This window comes from Mus caroli, chromosome 3, assembly GCF_900094665.2.
Source record: "Mus caroli chromosome 3, CAROLI_EIJ_v1.1, whole genome shotgun sequence".
In the NCBI taxonomy this organism is placed as follows: Eukaryota; Metazoa; Chordata; class Mammalia; order Rodentia; family Muridae; genus Mus; species Mus caroli.
In genome coordinates, this window is record NC_034572.1 from 124,981,983 (window position 1) to 124,995,828 (window position 13,846).

General features: G+C 45.8%; 1 protein-coding gene across 4 annotated transcripts in view; it reads right to left on the reverse strand.

Moving 5' to 3' along the window:
• Positions 1-11,130, reverse strand: part of Sgms2 (sphingomyelin synthase 2) — a 76,801-nt gene extending 65,671 nt beyond the window's left edge. The window contains exon 1 of one of the 4 annotated variants that reach the window (XM_029474995.1): positions 10,812-11,130. The gene's annotated coding sequence lies outside the window, so the exon portion shown is untranslated. Of the gene's footprint in view, positions 1-9,333; positions 9,497-10,045; positions 10,428-10,483; positions 10,637-10,811 lie in introns of those variants that run through there. The other 3 variants (XM_021158894.2, XM_021158895.2, XM_021158896.2) reach the window with 3 other exon arrangements.
• Between the last annotated feature and the right edge of the window lie 2,716 nt (positions 11,131-13,846).

The window sequence follows — 13,846 nt, forward strand, 5'->3', positions numbered from 1 at the left end:
ATATACGTCAGAAGCCCCATTCTGCTATGAAGATGCAATGGTGAATGCTGAATGTTCCCTGCTGGTGCCGTTCTTACAGGCTTGGTTCTCACAGAGGTGCTCCAGGGAAGAGCAAGGTCAAGTGAGGAGCCATTGAAGTCCCTGTCAGCAGGACCTGGCGCTGGTGGTAAACACAGCAGAGCCACCCTGTCCCTCCCTTGCTTCCTGGCCATGACATGAGTCTCTGGTTCTGTGTTTTCCTCTACCACAAAGTGCCTCAACACCAGCCCAAAGCATCGGGGCCTCTCAAAGTGAAACCTCCCAAGCGAGAGCCAAAGGAAACCTTTGTTCCTTATAAAGTGATTATACTGTGCACTTCGTTAGAGCAAAGGAACCCTAACCCGAGAGTTAGCCACAAGAAGAAGCAAACTATTAACCAAGACTTGCTTAACTGGATTCCCACATGTCTCCATACCCCATAACCGGGGCAAGATGTCTCTGGACTAAACAGTTAAAGGCTGAGAAAATTCTACAAAAGGGTTTTTATAGAGAACAGACCAAAATTTTTCCCTGTATGAAGTTTCCCCCCAAACTGCCCCATCTTTATGAACATACATACCCTAAACTAACTAATAGACTCTATACGTAACAAGATTGTATTTGATAGAAGTGACAATGTAGTGAAAATGTTGCTCCTGTGGCTCAGTCAGTAGAGTGCTCGAGGCACAAGCATGGGAGCCTGGATTTGATCCCCGGGCATCCACGTAGGAAGGCCTGGCCCAGCAGCAAGCACCTGTGATCAAACCCCATGCCAGGGAGGCAGAAGAGATAAAAGGACCCCCTTGGGCTGGCTGGTTAGAGACTCTTAAATTGGTGAGCTACGGGTTCAGTGAGAGACCCTGCCTCACAAAACAAGGAGAACCGTGATTGAAGGCACCAGCACAGACTTCTGGTGCCCCAGAGACAGACAGACAGACAGACAGACAGACAGACAGACAGACAAGGCCACACTGGGAGAAAGAGGGCAGAAGCAGGAGATTCAGAGAGCGGATTCAGAGAACAGACGTGGAGGGAACGGACAGGGTACAGACTGACCGGATGACCACATGGTTAGCTCTGCACCTTTCTCTGCTCAGGTCAGATGAGCTAGCTGGGAGACTGCCCTAGCGAAAAGCCTAAGCTTTAAACTATACTAAAAGTCTCTGTATTTATCTATACCTCTGGAGGGTCCAAAAAGTCCCGTTATAATACCACTTATTTATTTTATTTATGTATTTTTGTACATCTCGGGTGCTAAGACAGTACTTTTCCACTGAGTCCACCTTTAGCCCCCAAGTGTATACTGATCAATGCTGTGGCTCCTTCCCAAGGCAGAATGAGGACTCAAATAGTAGTGGGGGGGGGGGCTAGAAACGGCTCAGCAGTTAAGAGCACTTCTTGTTCTTAGAGAGCACCCACACACAGCTCTCAATCCTCCGTAACTCCAGTTCCAGGGGATCCGATACCCTCTTCTGACAGGTACACCTATGGTCCAGACATACATGCACACCAAACATATTTACATATAAAATAAAACAAATAAATCTTAAGAGAAAAAAAGGGAGAAGTCTTTTGAGGCCGTTCTACAGTAGCTTCCCACCACTGCCCACAAGTTACAATACTTAATGGCTTAAAACGGACATTTCTTTTACAGGCCAGGCGTTGTGTGAAATCTCACTGAGCTATAATCTCACTGAGGTGTAAACAGGGCTATCTGCCTCCAGGAGGCTTGGTGGGGTGGGGTGGGGTCCCTGTTGTTTTGCTGAATAAAACTAGAGACTATGTGTGTTCCTAGACTCCTGGATCCCTTCTACTTGTGGCCACTGGGATTGTTCTAATGATAGCAGCTGTCATGTTCCAATCTCCTCCTCCAGTTAACTTACAAGGGCACTGTGATGATACCGTGTGTAGCTAGATGACCCAAGATAGCTTAGCCATGATGACTGGAGTTTGGAACCCACATACATAAAGGTGAAAGGAAATAAATGACTCCACAAGACTGTCCTCTGAACTTCCATGTATGCACATGACCCATGGCCAAATACACACAATATTAAATAGACTAAAAAAAAAGAGGCAATGACATCTCAGGTACATAAGCTACTGGCCTCTGTAAGGTAAAACAGCTAAAGTCCTTCTCAATTAGTAGAAAGCCTAAAATTGAAAAAACAAAGCAAAACAAAACAAAAGAAGCCAAAAAATTCAGGGCTGGAGAGATGACTCCGTGGTAAAGAGCATCAGCAACTCTCCCAGAGTGCCTAGGTCCAGTTCCCAGCCGCTCATGACCATCTGTAACTCCAGTTCTAAGGACTGAGTTCCATCAAGATTTAAACGATCCAGACCCTTGCTTACAGCTCGCCAGTCTCTGTTCCAAGGCGGCACAGTTCTCAGTCTTAACGAGTGCCTTAGAGATAGATTTTACATATATGTAAATATATCGAGTGGCATTTTCCCAGAAGTGGCCAATATACTAATTTAACCAAAACAACATCCTGTGTTGCAATTAAGCTTTGCTAGAACAGCAGGGCCTGTCCATTCGAACGGTTAAACAACCTGCTAAGCAAAGAAACTCACAGAAGACAGTGGCAGCCCTGTTAAACAGCTGTCTCGGGCCTCCTAAAGAAAGACACACATCGGCGAGGACAGTAGGGTTTGTGATTCTTAATGGCCTTGCCGTTTCTGGGACAGTGGTGCTCATGGTACAATATTTCCCAGAAGGAGATGCTCTGGGAGGGGCAGTACCAGCTGTGATTGACTCTCACTACCCACTCTCCTCATCTGCCCATCTGTGGGGGGCGGGGAGGGGTGAATATTGTGCCTGAGCTTCAAAAGCTGGCCAGCATCTATGGAGGCAACCCCATTCCAAGGGGGTGTACCTCCTCTGTCATACTTGAATGACAAAGGACAGGAGTGGGCGAGTCAGACCCCACCGCCTGGGACAGGCTGCCATAGAAGAGGCCCTGGGATTAAACTCTTTTAAAATTAGAAGTGTAGCTTTTATGTTTAACAAAACAAAACAAACAAACAGGATGGGGGAGGGGCGGAAGAAAAGATGGCCAAGCCAGCATTCCTCGAATGGTTTCTACACATTAGGTCACATAATTCACACGATTCCCCTCTGACATAAATACCATTTCATTCCCATTTTACAGCCAGGGAGTGGAAAGACTTCTTTAAGGTAACTCAGAGGCAAGCAGTGGTACATAGAAACGTGTTTGCTGCAAGCAGTGGCTGCGCACACCTCTCATCCCAGCACTTGAGGCAGAGGCAAGGTGAGTTTGAGGCCAACCTAATCTACAGAGTGAGTTTCAGAACAGCCAAGGCTACAGATGGAGAGAAACCCTGTCTCGAAAACCACAGGGGAGGATGGGGGAGAGAAAAAAAAAAAGAAAAGAAAAGAAAAAGAAAAAAAGGGGAAACGCGTTCATGTCTACAGGGGCAAAGCCAAGTCGGGCTAAAGCCTAGCAGGGCTCACTTTGTGCACAACTTCGTTAGCTTAGGCACCGAGAGCAGAGAAAAATGCCGGGAGGTTATAGACACAGTCCTATGTCAGAAGGACCCCTAAGCCCCACACATCTCTGAAGCTACTGGAGCGAGAACAGAGAGCTGGGCGAGACCCGGAAGCTCATGTTGGACCTGGCTTCAAATCCCTGCCCCTCCAATCCCTATGGTCTCTGCAGCTTGGAGTTCCCGGGGTCCAGAGGCGTCTTACTAAATGACCCAGCTCCTTCACTTCTGGATTGGAGACAGCAATTTCTATTTCGCAGCCTTTTCTGAAGACAACAACACTTCAGGGGATCTCCCCAGCACTTTAGTATCTAAAGGTATTTCGATACTAAAGTTTATTTAACCTTCTCTGTTTTCCCACGGCTTCTCTGTCTTCTGGGTGGCAAGGCTGGGTGCTAACACAATACTTTGCCTCCTTTTTTCAAAGACTCTGTACTTAATTAGTATGCATCTTTCCAGAAGTTTCCACTTCTTTTGGGGACTGGCTGCTGTGGCTAAATGGTCCATGACTTAAGATCACTTTTAGTTCTTTGGACTCTCTTCCTTACCTCTAATTTAAGCTCGCTTTGTCCCCTCACCTTCTGTCAGTGTTAAACCAGGAGAACAGTTTCAATAGTCCTTTCCAAAGTCAAGGTGGTGTGAGGGCACACCGGTCAGTGGGTGGCTCCCAACATGCTTTTCTTCAGGAAATGGAGCAGAGAACCGTGTGATCCCACGTTCCCTCTTCTAGACCAGGGCCCAAAGGATCATAGCCAGTTCAGGCCCAATGAGGAGGTGACTCCAGCAGGCCTGGGCAAGGTACTACCCCAAGGATGGGCACCACTGTCTCGCCACCATCTCTCCATCCTGTTTCCCACATCAAGGCTATCTCACACCTCCAATATATATTAAAGCCTTCTTAAGAATTTTAAGCCGGGCGTGGTGGCGCACGCCTTTAGTCCCAGCACTCGGGAGGCAGAGGCAGGCGAATTTCTGAGTTCGAGGCCAGCCTGGTCTACAAAGTGAGTTCCAGGACAGCCAGGGCTATACAGAGAAACCCTGTCTCAAAAAAAACAAAAACAAAAAAAAAAAAAAAAGAATTTTAATTCTTTCCGGGCATTGTGGTGCAACCAAGGCCAGCCTGGTTTACAAAGCAGGTTCCAGGACAGCCAAGGCTGTTACACAGAGAAACCTTTTCTCAAAATAACTAAAACAAAAGCAAAACAAATTTTAATTTTTCATGTGTTTTATATATCTATTTATGGCTAGGGATGGCAGTGCATACTTTTGATCTCAGCGCTCAAGAGGGAGAGGCAGAAGTATCTCTTTATTTGAGGCCAGCCTGGTCTACAAAGTGAGTTCCAGGACAGTCGGGGCTACACAGAGAAACCCTGTCTCAAAAAAAAAAAAAAAAAAAAGAAAGAAAAAGAAAAGAAAAGAAAAGAAAAGAAAAAACAAAACAAAACAAAACAAAACAAACAAACAAACAAAAAACCAGACTGGTCTCGAACTCAGAAATCCACCTGCCTCTGCCTCCCAAGTGCTGGGATTAAAGGTGTGCACCACCACTACCCCGCCTGAAAAACCCTGTTTTAAAACAAACAAACAAGGGCTAGAGAGATGGCTCAGTGGTTAAGAGCACTGACCACTCTTCTAGAGGTCCTGAGCTCAGTGCCCAGCCACCACATGATGGCTCACAACCATCTGCAGTGGGGTCTGATGCCCTCTTCTGGTGTGTCGAAAGAGAGCAATGGTGAATAAGATTAAAAAAAAAAAAAAACTTTAAAAAAACAAACAAAACAAAAAGAACAAAAACAAAATAAAAGGGTATACAAGGATGGGATTCAAGACACAGCTCAAGGATTAAGAGTGCTGCCTTCTCTTCCAGAGGACCTGAGTTCAATTCCCAGTACCCATGTTAGGTGACACACAACTGCCTGTAACTCTAGCTCAAGGGGATCTGACATCTTTTTCTGACCTCTGTGCAGATACACACACACACACACACACACACACGTAAGTGTAAAAATAAATCTTTTAAAAAAGAATGCAGAAAGTTTTGGCTTGAAAAATATACGTGATATCAATGTAAATACAACTTATATAACCAATTGTATGGCTACATTTCAGGCTGTTATAAGTAAGCCATCCAGTGGCAAAGGGAAGCCCCCACACATGGTTTCCCATAGACACTTCCATTCTCCTTACTGTTCCTTTAAGGTTTCCCTGGACTCACAAGCCACAGTAGAAAATATTCACTCAACTGAACAGGATCCTTATCTGACCAAGGCTGAATTCCACACCCTTTCCATCCTAATATGCTTTGCTCTCTCCACGGGGATAAATTAACTAATTAATTTTTTGAAACAGGATTTCACTATGAGGTTCCAGTTAACCCGGAACTCATTATGTAAATGGCCTTGAACTCACAGCTGGGACTAAGGGTGTGTGTGTGTCACCATTCCGGGGTAACATACCTTTAATCTAAATGGAATTAGAAATGAAAACAGAAGCCCAAGGCAACACTGATAACTGACTCAGCAGCAAGTAGGGGTGACACATTAGTAAACCTCGAGAGTCTCTATAAATAGAAATGTACTATGGTCACAATGAAGACCATGGACATTTCTTGTATTTTCATTAAATTGTCGTATGGATGATTACGAACTTTTTGAAAAAGTTACCGACTTAAAACTAATACAGTTGCCAGGTGAGGTGACTCACACCTTTAATCCTGGCACTCAAGAATCAGAGACAGGTGGATCTCTGTGAGTTCATGAGCAGCCTGGTCTACAGAGTGAGTTCCAGAACAGCCAGGGCTACATAGTGAGACCACTTCTCAAAAGAAAACAAAACAAACGAACAAACAATAAGTAAACAATATAAAATTAACAAAATTTATTCTAAACCTAACACACTCAATATAATAATATAAATATCTGAAAATATTAGCTTACTGATGTAATTGTAGAAGTAAAATTTCCCCTCAGAGCCGCCTGGAAAAATGAACACATATCTACCCTGCTTTATTTCCTCAGGGAAAAAAAAATAAGGTTAGCTTTATGACTACTAATAAAAATACAAACAGTACTTTAAAAAAGCTGGAATGTTCTTTTCATCAGATAATCCCCAGCATAATGAACCAGAACCCCGCTGGGCAGCTCCACCAAAGTAGATCTTGGAGCTGAATGAAGGCTTTAAAGAACACGGAAGTGGAGANTTAAAAAAAAAAAAAAAANGNAAAAAAAAAAAAAAAAAAGCAGGGGGACCAGTGTAGTCCGTGATAAAAGCACAAGCTTAGCCAGCCGGGATTTGATCTTCCACAAAGACTCAAAAGTAAACAAACAACAGCATGTTCATTTCTAAGTCTGAAACTGGCCTTTGGAGAAAACAGCTAAATTAAATAGATTTATTTACTCTTTAAAATGCAAAGCATCTGGGAAAATAACCATGTTGTATATTGAAATTTCATGCAAAGCTGCTAAAAAATAAATAGGGAAAACGTGGGTTCAGCAGCTAAGAGGACCTGAGTGAGTTTGATTACTAGCACCCACTTTGGGGGCTCACAACTATCTGTCACTCTAGTTCCAGGGATATTTGACACCTCTAGCCTCAGAGGTGCCAGAACTCAGTTGCACAGACCCACACACATATACATAATTAAAATTTAAAAAATAAGAAAAATGTTTAGAAATAGTGATAACTGGAGACAAACAATATGGGATCGGTTTAAAAAACCAAAAAAAAAAAAAAAAAAAGAAAGTGTGAGAATATTTTAGTGCAGAAGTCATTTTTATAATTGAGTAGGGGACGAGTTAGAAACTGTAGAAAATACACCCAGTTTTATAGAGACCAGCTTTCCAATTTTTCACTTTGGGAAATTTCAGGTCACTGCCACAAACCGCGTTCTCCCCAGTCAAAAGGGAAGTAGGAATGTGTGCCATGTTGCTGGAGGGATGGCTCAGAGGTTCGGAGCACTGACTGCTCTCCCAGAGGACCCGGGTTTGATTCTAAGCACCCACATGAAGGCTCACAACCATCTATAACTCTAAATTCTAGGGAATTTTCCCTTCCTCTTCAGACCCCCATGGGCCCCTCATGCCCACCGTACACAGACGTTCTGTCAAGCAGGTCACCGCATACACAAAAGAGCAAGCCTCACCTCGAGGGGTTGTACTGCGACTAGCTATAGGAAGCAGGTCGCACCACCCAGAGCAATCTCAATACATGCTAGCTCCAGCACTTACGCGCACAGATGTGCGAAAACCAGGAAGGTATAATGGTTATGTGATTGCTACGGTGAAAACAGATTTATTCTGCCCATTTTCCTACAATACTTCTTCACATTACGAGAGTCACACACAATGGTAATCCTGATAAAACTCCACCTTAGCTCTTTGTGAATAGGAAATAAATCTTTGTTGAGGTAAACACGCCGTTCATATCTCATTTCAATGAATCTGTTGTACATTATTTAAACTAGTCAAGACTCTTTACTAGGTAAAGCAAGATGTCCTCCTAGCCTCACAGGAATGTAGGAGCTCCAACGAAAGGACCATCAGATGGACAGCCACTAATCGGACAGACGGCCACTAGACAGGCAGCCCGTTATAGCTCAGTCATGGCTTGCCTCTCATGGGTCCCAGCCCTCCGGCTCTTGGACCCCATAATACTTGGGTTTACTTCTACTGGACTGTAAGTCACAAAGGCAGCAACAGCATGTCCATTACCTCAGCATTGTTATACAATAGTGGCTTAATAAATGTTCAGCAAATATGTGAGTTGAACGACTACCTGATACTCATAGTTCATGACTTGATTCCACCAGAAGATAAAGGAAAGCTATGCTATCTTTAGTCTAGAATTCTTAGGAACTGTTGGGGGGGGGGCAGGAAGCAGGGCATGGTAGTGCATATCTGCAGTCCCAGCATTGGGGAGACTGAGGCAGGAGGATCTCAAGTTTAAGTAGCCCTACCCAGTAAGATTGACCTTCCTGGCTCTCTCTTCCCTCCCTCTTTTTTCCTCAAAATATAGCCTCAACCTATCACTTTTTTAAAAAGGCCATAATCTGTATTTCATTGTTTTAGCAAACAAAAGATAACTTCTCTTTCTCTGTATATTTTGTTTAAAGTTGCACGGACGCAGGGCGTGGTGGCACACGCCTTTAATCCTAGCACTCGGGAGGCAGAGGCAGGTGGATTTCTGAGTTCGAGGCCAGCCTGGTCTACAGAGTGAGTTCCAGGGCAGCCAGGGCTACACAGAGAAACACTGTCTCGAAAAACAACAACAACAACAACAAAACAAAACAACAAAAAAATTGCACGGACATGAGAGTTAACGCAGGACTTGGTAATTACTTTGGGTCCCCTACATCCCCACGGCCACTGCCTGCTCTCCACACTACCACCACTGTAGATATGAGACCACGTGCTTCTGGTCCTTCCTAATACCTCCTAGGACTTTTACCAAGCTCTGGGAAAAAGAAACTCGGGGTGAACAACCTAGCGGTGTTGCTGAGCTTTTCTAAAGGTTCATAAGTCAACCAGTTTGACTTACAAATGAAACGAACAGTAAATTAAATATTAACTTGCTTTTAAAAAAACAACTCTTTTACTTAGGAGATCGCTTGAAATATGACTCTATCAGTGGACCAAGGAATATGGTCTATAAAAACAAAAACAAAAATGAACTCTGCTTGCTTCTAGGAAAGGAAAGGAAAGGAAAGGAAAGGAAAGGAAAGGAAAGGAAAGGAAAGGAAAGGAAAGGAAAGGAAAGGAAAGGAAAGGAAAGGAAAGGAAGAAATGGTAGAGAGTTCGCCGCTACAAATACCTTCTGCAGAGTCCAGGCCTCTCATTCTCTGTCTGTCCGGCTGCTTTGATGTCTCTTAAACATTTAGTAGCTCCCAGGACAGAGGGTGGGGACAAAACCTTCTTAAGTATCCACCTGCAACGTTTAACTTCCTGGAAACCTCCCTTCCCACTCTAAGGGAGTAGACAACAATATTTCACGTGCTAACCTGGGCCCGCCAGGTCTGTCAGAAGGAAGCTGGCATTTACCTAAGCCAACTGGAACTTGCTATTATTTACAGGTCAAGAGTTACAATTTATTGAAGTTTGCTTTGATGAAAGAGGTTTACGGTTAGACTTTTGTACTTTCCAGCCTTAATTACTAACATCATTAATTCCTTACTTAATCATCGCTATTGTCTAAGGTAGTCCTAATGCCATTTTTACCTGTTAGGGATGGTTAACATAACTGAGGATTCACGGAGAGTTAAATGAAGCTAGGGGTGAAACCAAAGAACTGAACAGTTAAAGGATTCAAAGTTCACGCGAACCCACTGACAAAAAGAGTTGAGCCTCTTCAGAATTTCAAACACATGTCAAAATAATTTAAGGTCATTTTAGAAATAAGCGAGTTTTGGAAATAGAGGAACGGCGGATTAATAAAAGATTACAGGAAATAGCATTTGAACTATTTGCTTCTGAGACAGACCGATCACCGGACCCACAGATTGTGACGGGGTAAGGTCCACTCCCACCTCTCTGTGCTGACAAACCGAATCTCCCTTCGTTAAGAGGCGCGGGTCTGAACGCCAAAGGCAGAGAGGTCCTGTTGGGCAGCCTGGAGCTGGTCTTGTGCACAGCTTGTCAGCGAGTGACAGTCTCTCCTCCACCACTCGAACTTCAACCCTGACCCCCCAGAGCGGCACTGCACAATCTACGGTTTAACCTGTGCCATTTCAACAACACCACCAAGTACCCGAAAATGGGTCGCAAATGAATGAGCAGCAGGCTGGGAGGAGAGACAGCCACCAGCTTTCCCCCAGCAGATGAAAACTGAGCAAGGATGCCCGGGGCGGGGCGGCCTGGGGGGAGGCGGTGGCGACCAGAGCCACGTCCCCCGCTGGAGCCACGTCCCCGCGCGCTCCGCAGGACGCGCAGCCCGCAGCCCATCCTCCTCCCGGCCCGGCGCTCACCGCTCGCAGCCGGTGCTCGCACGCCGGGGGCGCTCGCTGGGCGCGGAGGACCCGGGGGACCGGGCCCGAGAGCTGCAAACTTTGCGCGGGTCTCGCCCGCAGAGGTAGCCGCTCCGCCCCAGGCCGCAGTCCGGGCGCCGCAGCGGGCCGGGCTCCGGGCGGCTCCGGCGGCGCCGAGGGCGGGGTCTCCGGCCGGCGGAGCCCGGGGCAGCGCGCAGCTCTGTTTACCGCGGGCCCGCCCTCCTCCCCAGCCCGCGCCCTGCGCGCTCCTGACATCATTCATTCTCGCACTCTCGCCAGCCCTCTCCTGCTCCCAGCCGTGACTCACCCCGGGCCCGAGGCTCCCGCGGGCTCCCGCGACTCCCGGCGACCGAGTCTCTCCGGACGCCTAGCCGAGCTCGAAAAACCGGTGCGACTTCTTCGGGGAGGCGATCCCAGCCGGCCGACCGACCCTCCCTCCCCTCTGCGGCCCTACAAGATGCGGCGAAGGAGGGGCTTGGCAGGCAGCACGAGGTGGCTCCCGGCCGCAGCCTGAGCGCAGAGCCGGGCAGACCTCCCTGAACGCGGGCGGGGATCAATCTGGGAAAGTTCTCTGGGTGCCGCTCCCAGCAACTTTCAGGGGTGGGGCAGGGAAGGGATAAGCCACCTCCGCACCTCCTCGGGTTTCGGAAACTGCTTCCTAATAACGACGTGTGCGGGCCAGGGGCACCCGCTGACTCAAGGGGTGGTGCCCCGCCTAGGTCGAGGGGGTGGGTTTCCAAACATCACAAGGCTTGGTGAGGTTAGTCACCACGGGCTTGGTGGCACCTCTAGGTGAGCTGGAAGGGTGCTTGTTCCCGGTTAATGAGACTAATGATGCTAACCACCTTGTCATTTGCTCCGTTAGGTGAATTGCGTCCTGGCAAGGATGAGAAACCCGAACCAGAATGACCCTGAAAGAGTAACTCTCCACTTAAATGAACCTGTGCGTTTCTGTTGCCTTGGGGGCACAAGTATCCGTGTGTGTGTGTGTGTGTGTGTGTGTGTGTGTGTGTGTGTGTCTCGCCCCCGGCTGATCTCACCAATTAGGTTGCAGGAAGGGTTGCTTCTGTCTAAAAATGGCCAAGGCTCGGCTTTTCTTTGGAGTCGTTTCCACACCTTGTAGCAGTTTTCAGTCAACCACGGTCATTTTGGAGGGTGTCACTAGGCATCCAGGCAGCTGGCTAAACCTCCAATGAGTTTAATTGATACAAATGCATTTTATTGCATTGCCTACTTCCCTTCTGGTTTAAGTTTGAACGTGTAAGATTGTACAGATTGTCCTATGGGGGTTAACATAATCCACAAGAACAATAATAAGCATTTCTGGTGTGTTGTGTGGGTATCATTTGTGTCAATCATCATTAAACCCAATGGCAGCAAAATAGAACTTTGGAGGGGAGGTGCCAAGGTGGCAGGTCACAGATGATGTCACAATCCAGAAATTTAAGTTAACCTCTCCTGCAATTAACCACAGGTTAGACTTCATTGTGGGGAGCGTACTTGTTTTCAAGTTACAGAAAGGTGGGGATCCAGAAAAGAGCATCAACAAATAAATTTGTTTTCCTTGGGTTTATTTTTCCTTTGCAATAAGGAGTTCCTTTTTACTTTTACAAAATCTAGGCATTTTGCCCAGAAGGCAATAGAAATGGATTGGTCTGCTAGCATGCTGACCAAGTAAATAGAAATTTGAACTAACATATTTCCCCCAGACAACCAGAGATGTAATTCAGAAGTTTAGTGTCTTGATCCATGGGTGCAGAGAGGGTCAAGATTCTATGTAGGTGAATCGGGGTGAACAACCCACCTACCTCCTACTTCGTAATTCAAATATGTTTACATTATGGAGATATATACCTAATATAAGTATTAGCTATATATATATATGTATATATATATATACTATATACTTATACCTATATACTTATACCTAAGTAAAGACCTGAGGAAAACAACGATGTAGGATTTTTGAACTGTGTACATGGGTGAAGTTTTAAGAGCTCCAAAGCCCTCAGCCCTGGGTACACTGTTGCAGGATATGATTGCTACAGATTCTACATGGGCCTCTGTGCCGAAGGCTGTTAAATGGAGAACTAGGAACATGTGGTCCTTTGTGCTTCAGTTGCCTATTCTGTCATGCCATTTACAGAAAAATAAAACTGGGAGTGCTGAAACACTCCCATAATTCTCGCTTTTGGGAGCCAGAGTCAGGAGCATCGGGAGTTCAAGACTGCCCTCCTCCATATAGGGAACTCAGGTCAATCTGAGCTACATAAGACCCTGACTCCAAAACTCTCAAACAAACAAAAGACAAACGGGTAAGAGCGAGTTTCTGAAGGAGCTTGGTGTAGTTTTTCTGTGACGTTCACTGACTTTTAAAATAGCAGATTCTGGGGTTGGAGAGAGTGCTGGCTGCTCTTCCAGGGGAAGGGGTGGGTTTCAATTCCCAGCACCTTAGGGCTGTCTATCACTCTTGTCCCAAGGGATCCAATGCCCTCTTCTGGCTTCTATGGGCCCTGCATACACAGGATGCACGAAAACACCTATAGACGTAAAAATAAAAATGTAAAAAGAAAGCAAATTATTTATCTAAATGCCCTTGTTTTGACAGTTACTTTTCACTGAAAGAGATTTTCTTTCTTTCTTTCTTTCTTTCTTTCTTTCTTTCTTTCTTTCTTTCTTTCTTTCTTTCTCTCTCTCTCTCTCCCTTCCTTTCTCCCTTTCTTTCTTTCTTTCTTTGTTTCTTTCTCTCTCTCTCTCCCTTCCTTTCTCCCTTTCTTTCTTTCTTTCTTTCTTTCTTTCTTTCTTTCTTTCTTTCTTTCTTTCTTTCTTTCTTTCTTTTTTCAACCTACTAAAGTTTACTTAAGTCCATGGTTCATCATCTTTTAAAATGCTGTTTGTTTGGGCTGAACAGATGGCTCAGAGGTCAAGAGCTCTGGCTACTTTTACAGAAGACCCAGGTTCAATTTCTAGCACCTGTATGGTGACTCAACAACCATCTGTGACTCCAGTTTAGGGGACCCGACACCCCTTTTCTGGCTTGCACAGGCACCAGGCCAAACACCTACACACATAAAATAAAAATAAATCTTTAAAGGATAAATGATGTTGGTGACCTATCTAAAGGAGAGAATGGCGATGGAAATGAAGCTCAGTGGGCGATGATGTCTGGCTAGGTTGTGAGTTGGATCCCAACTAAGGAAGACAAACGACTGCATTGGCTTCTCTGAAAGGGTGGTAGTGGGCCTGGGTGTGGAGCTACAGAGCTGTAATCTGAGCCCCGAGTCAGAGTCAGCCTGGGCTACATAGTGAGACCTATCTGGAGAGGGGTTGAGAAGAGAGGAC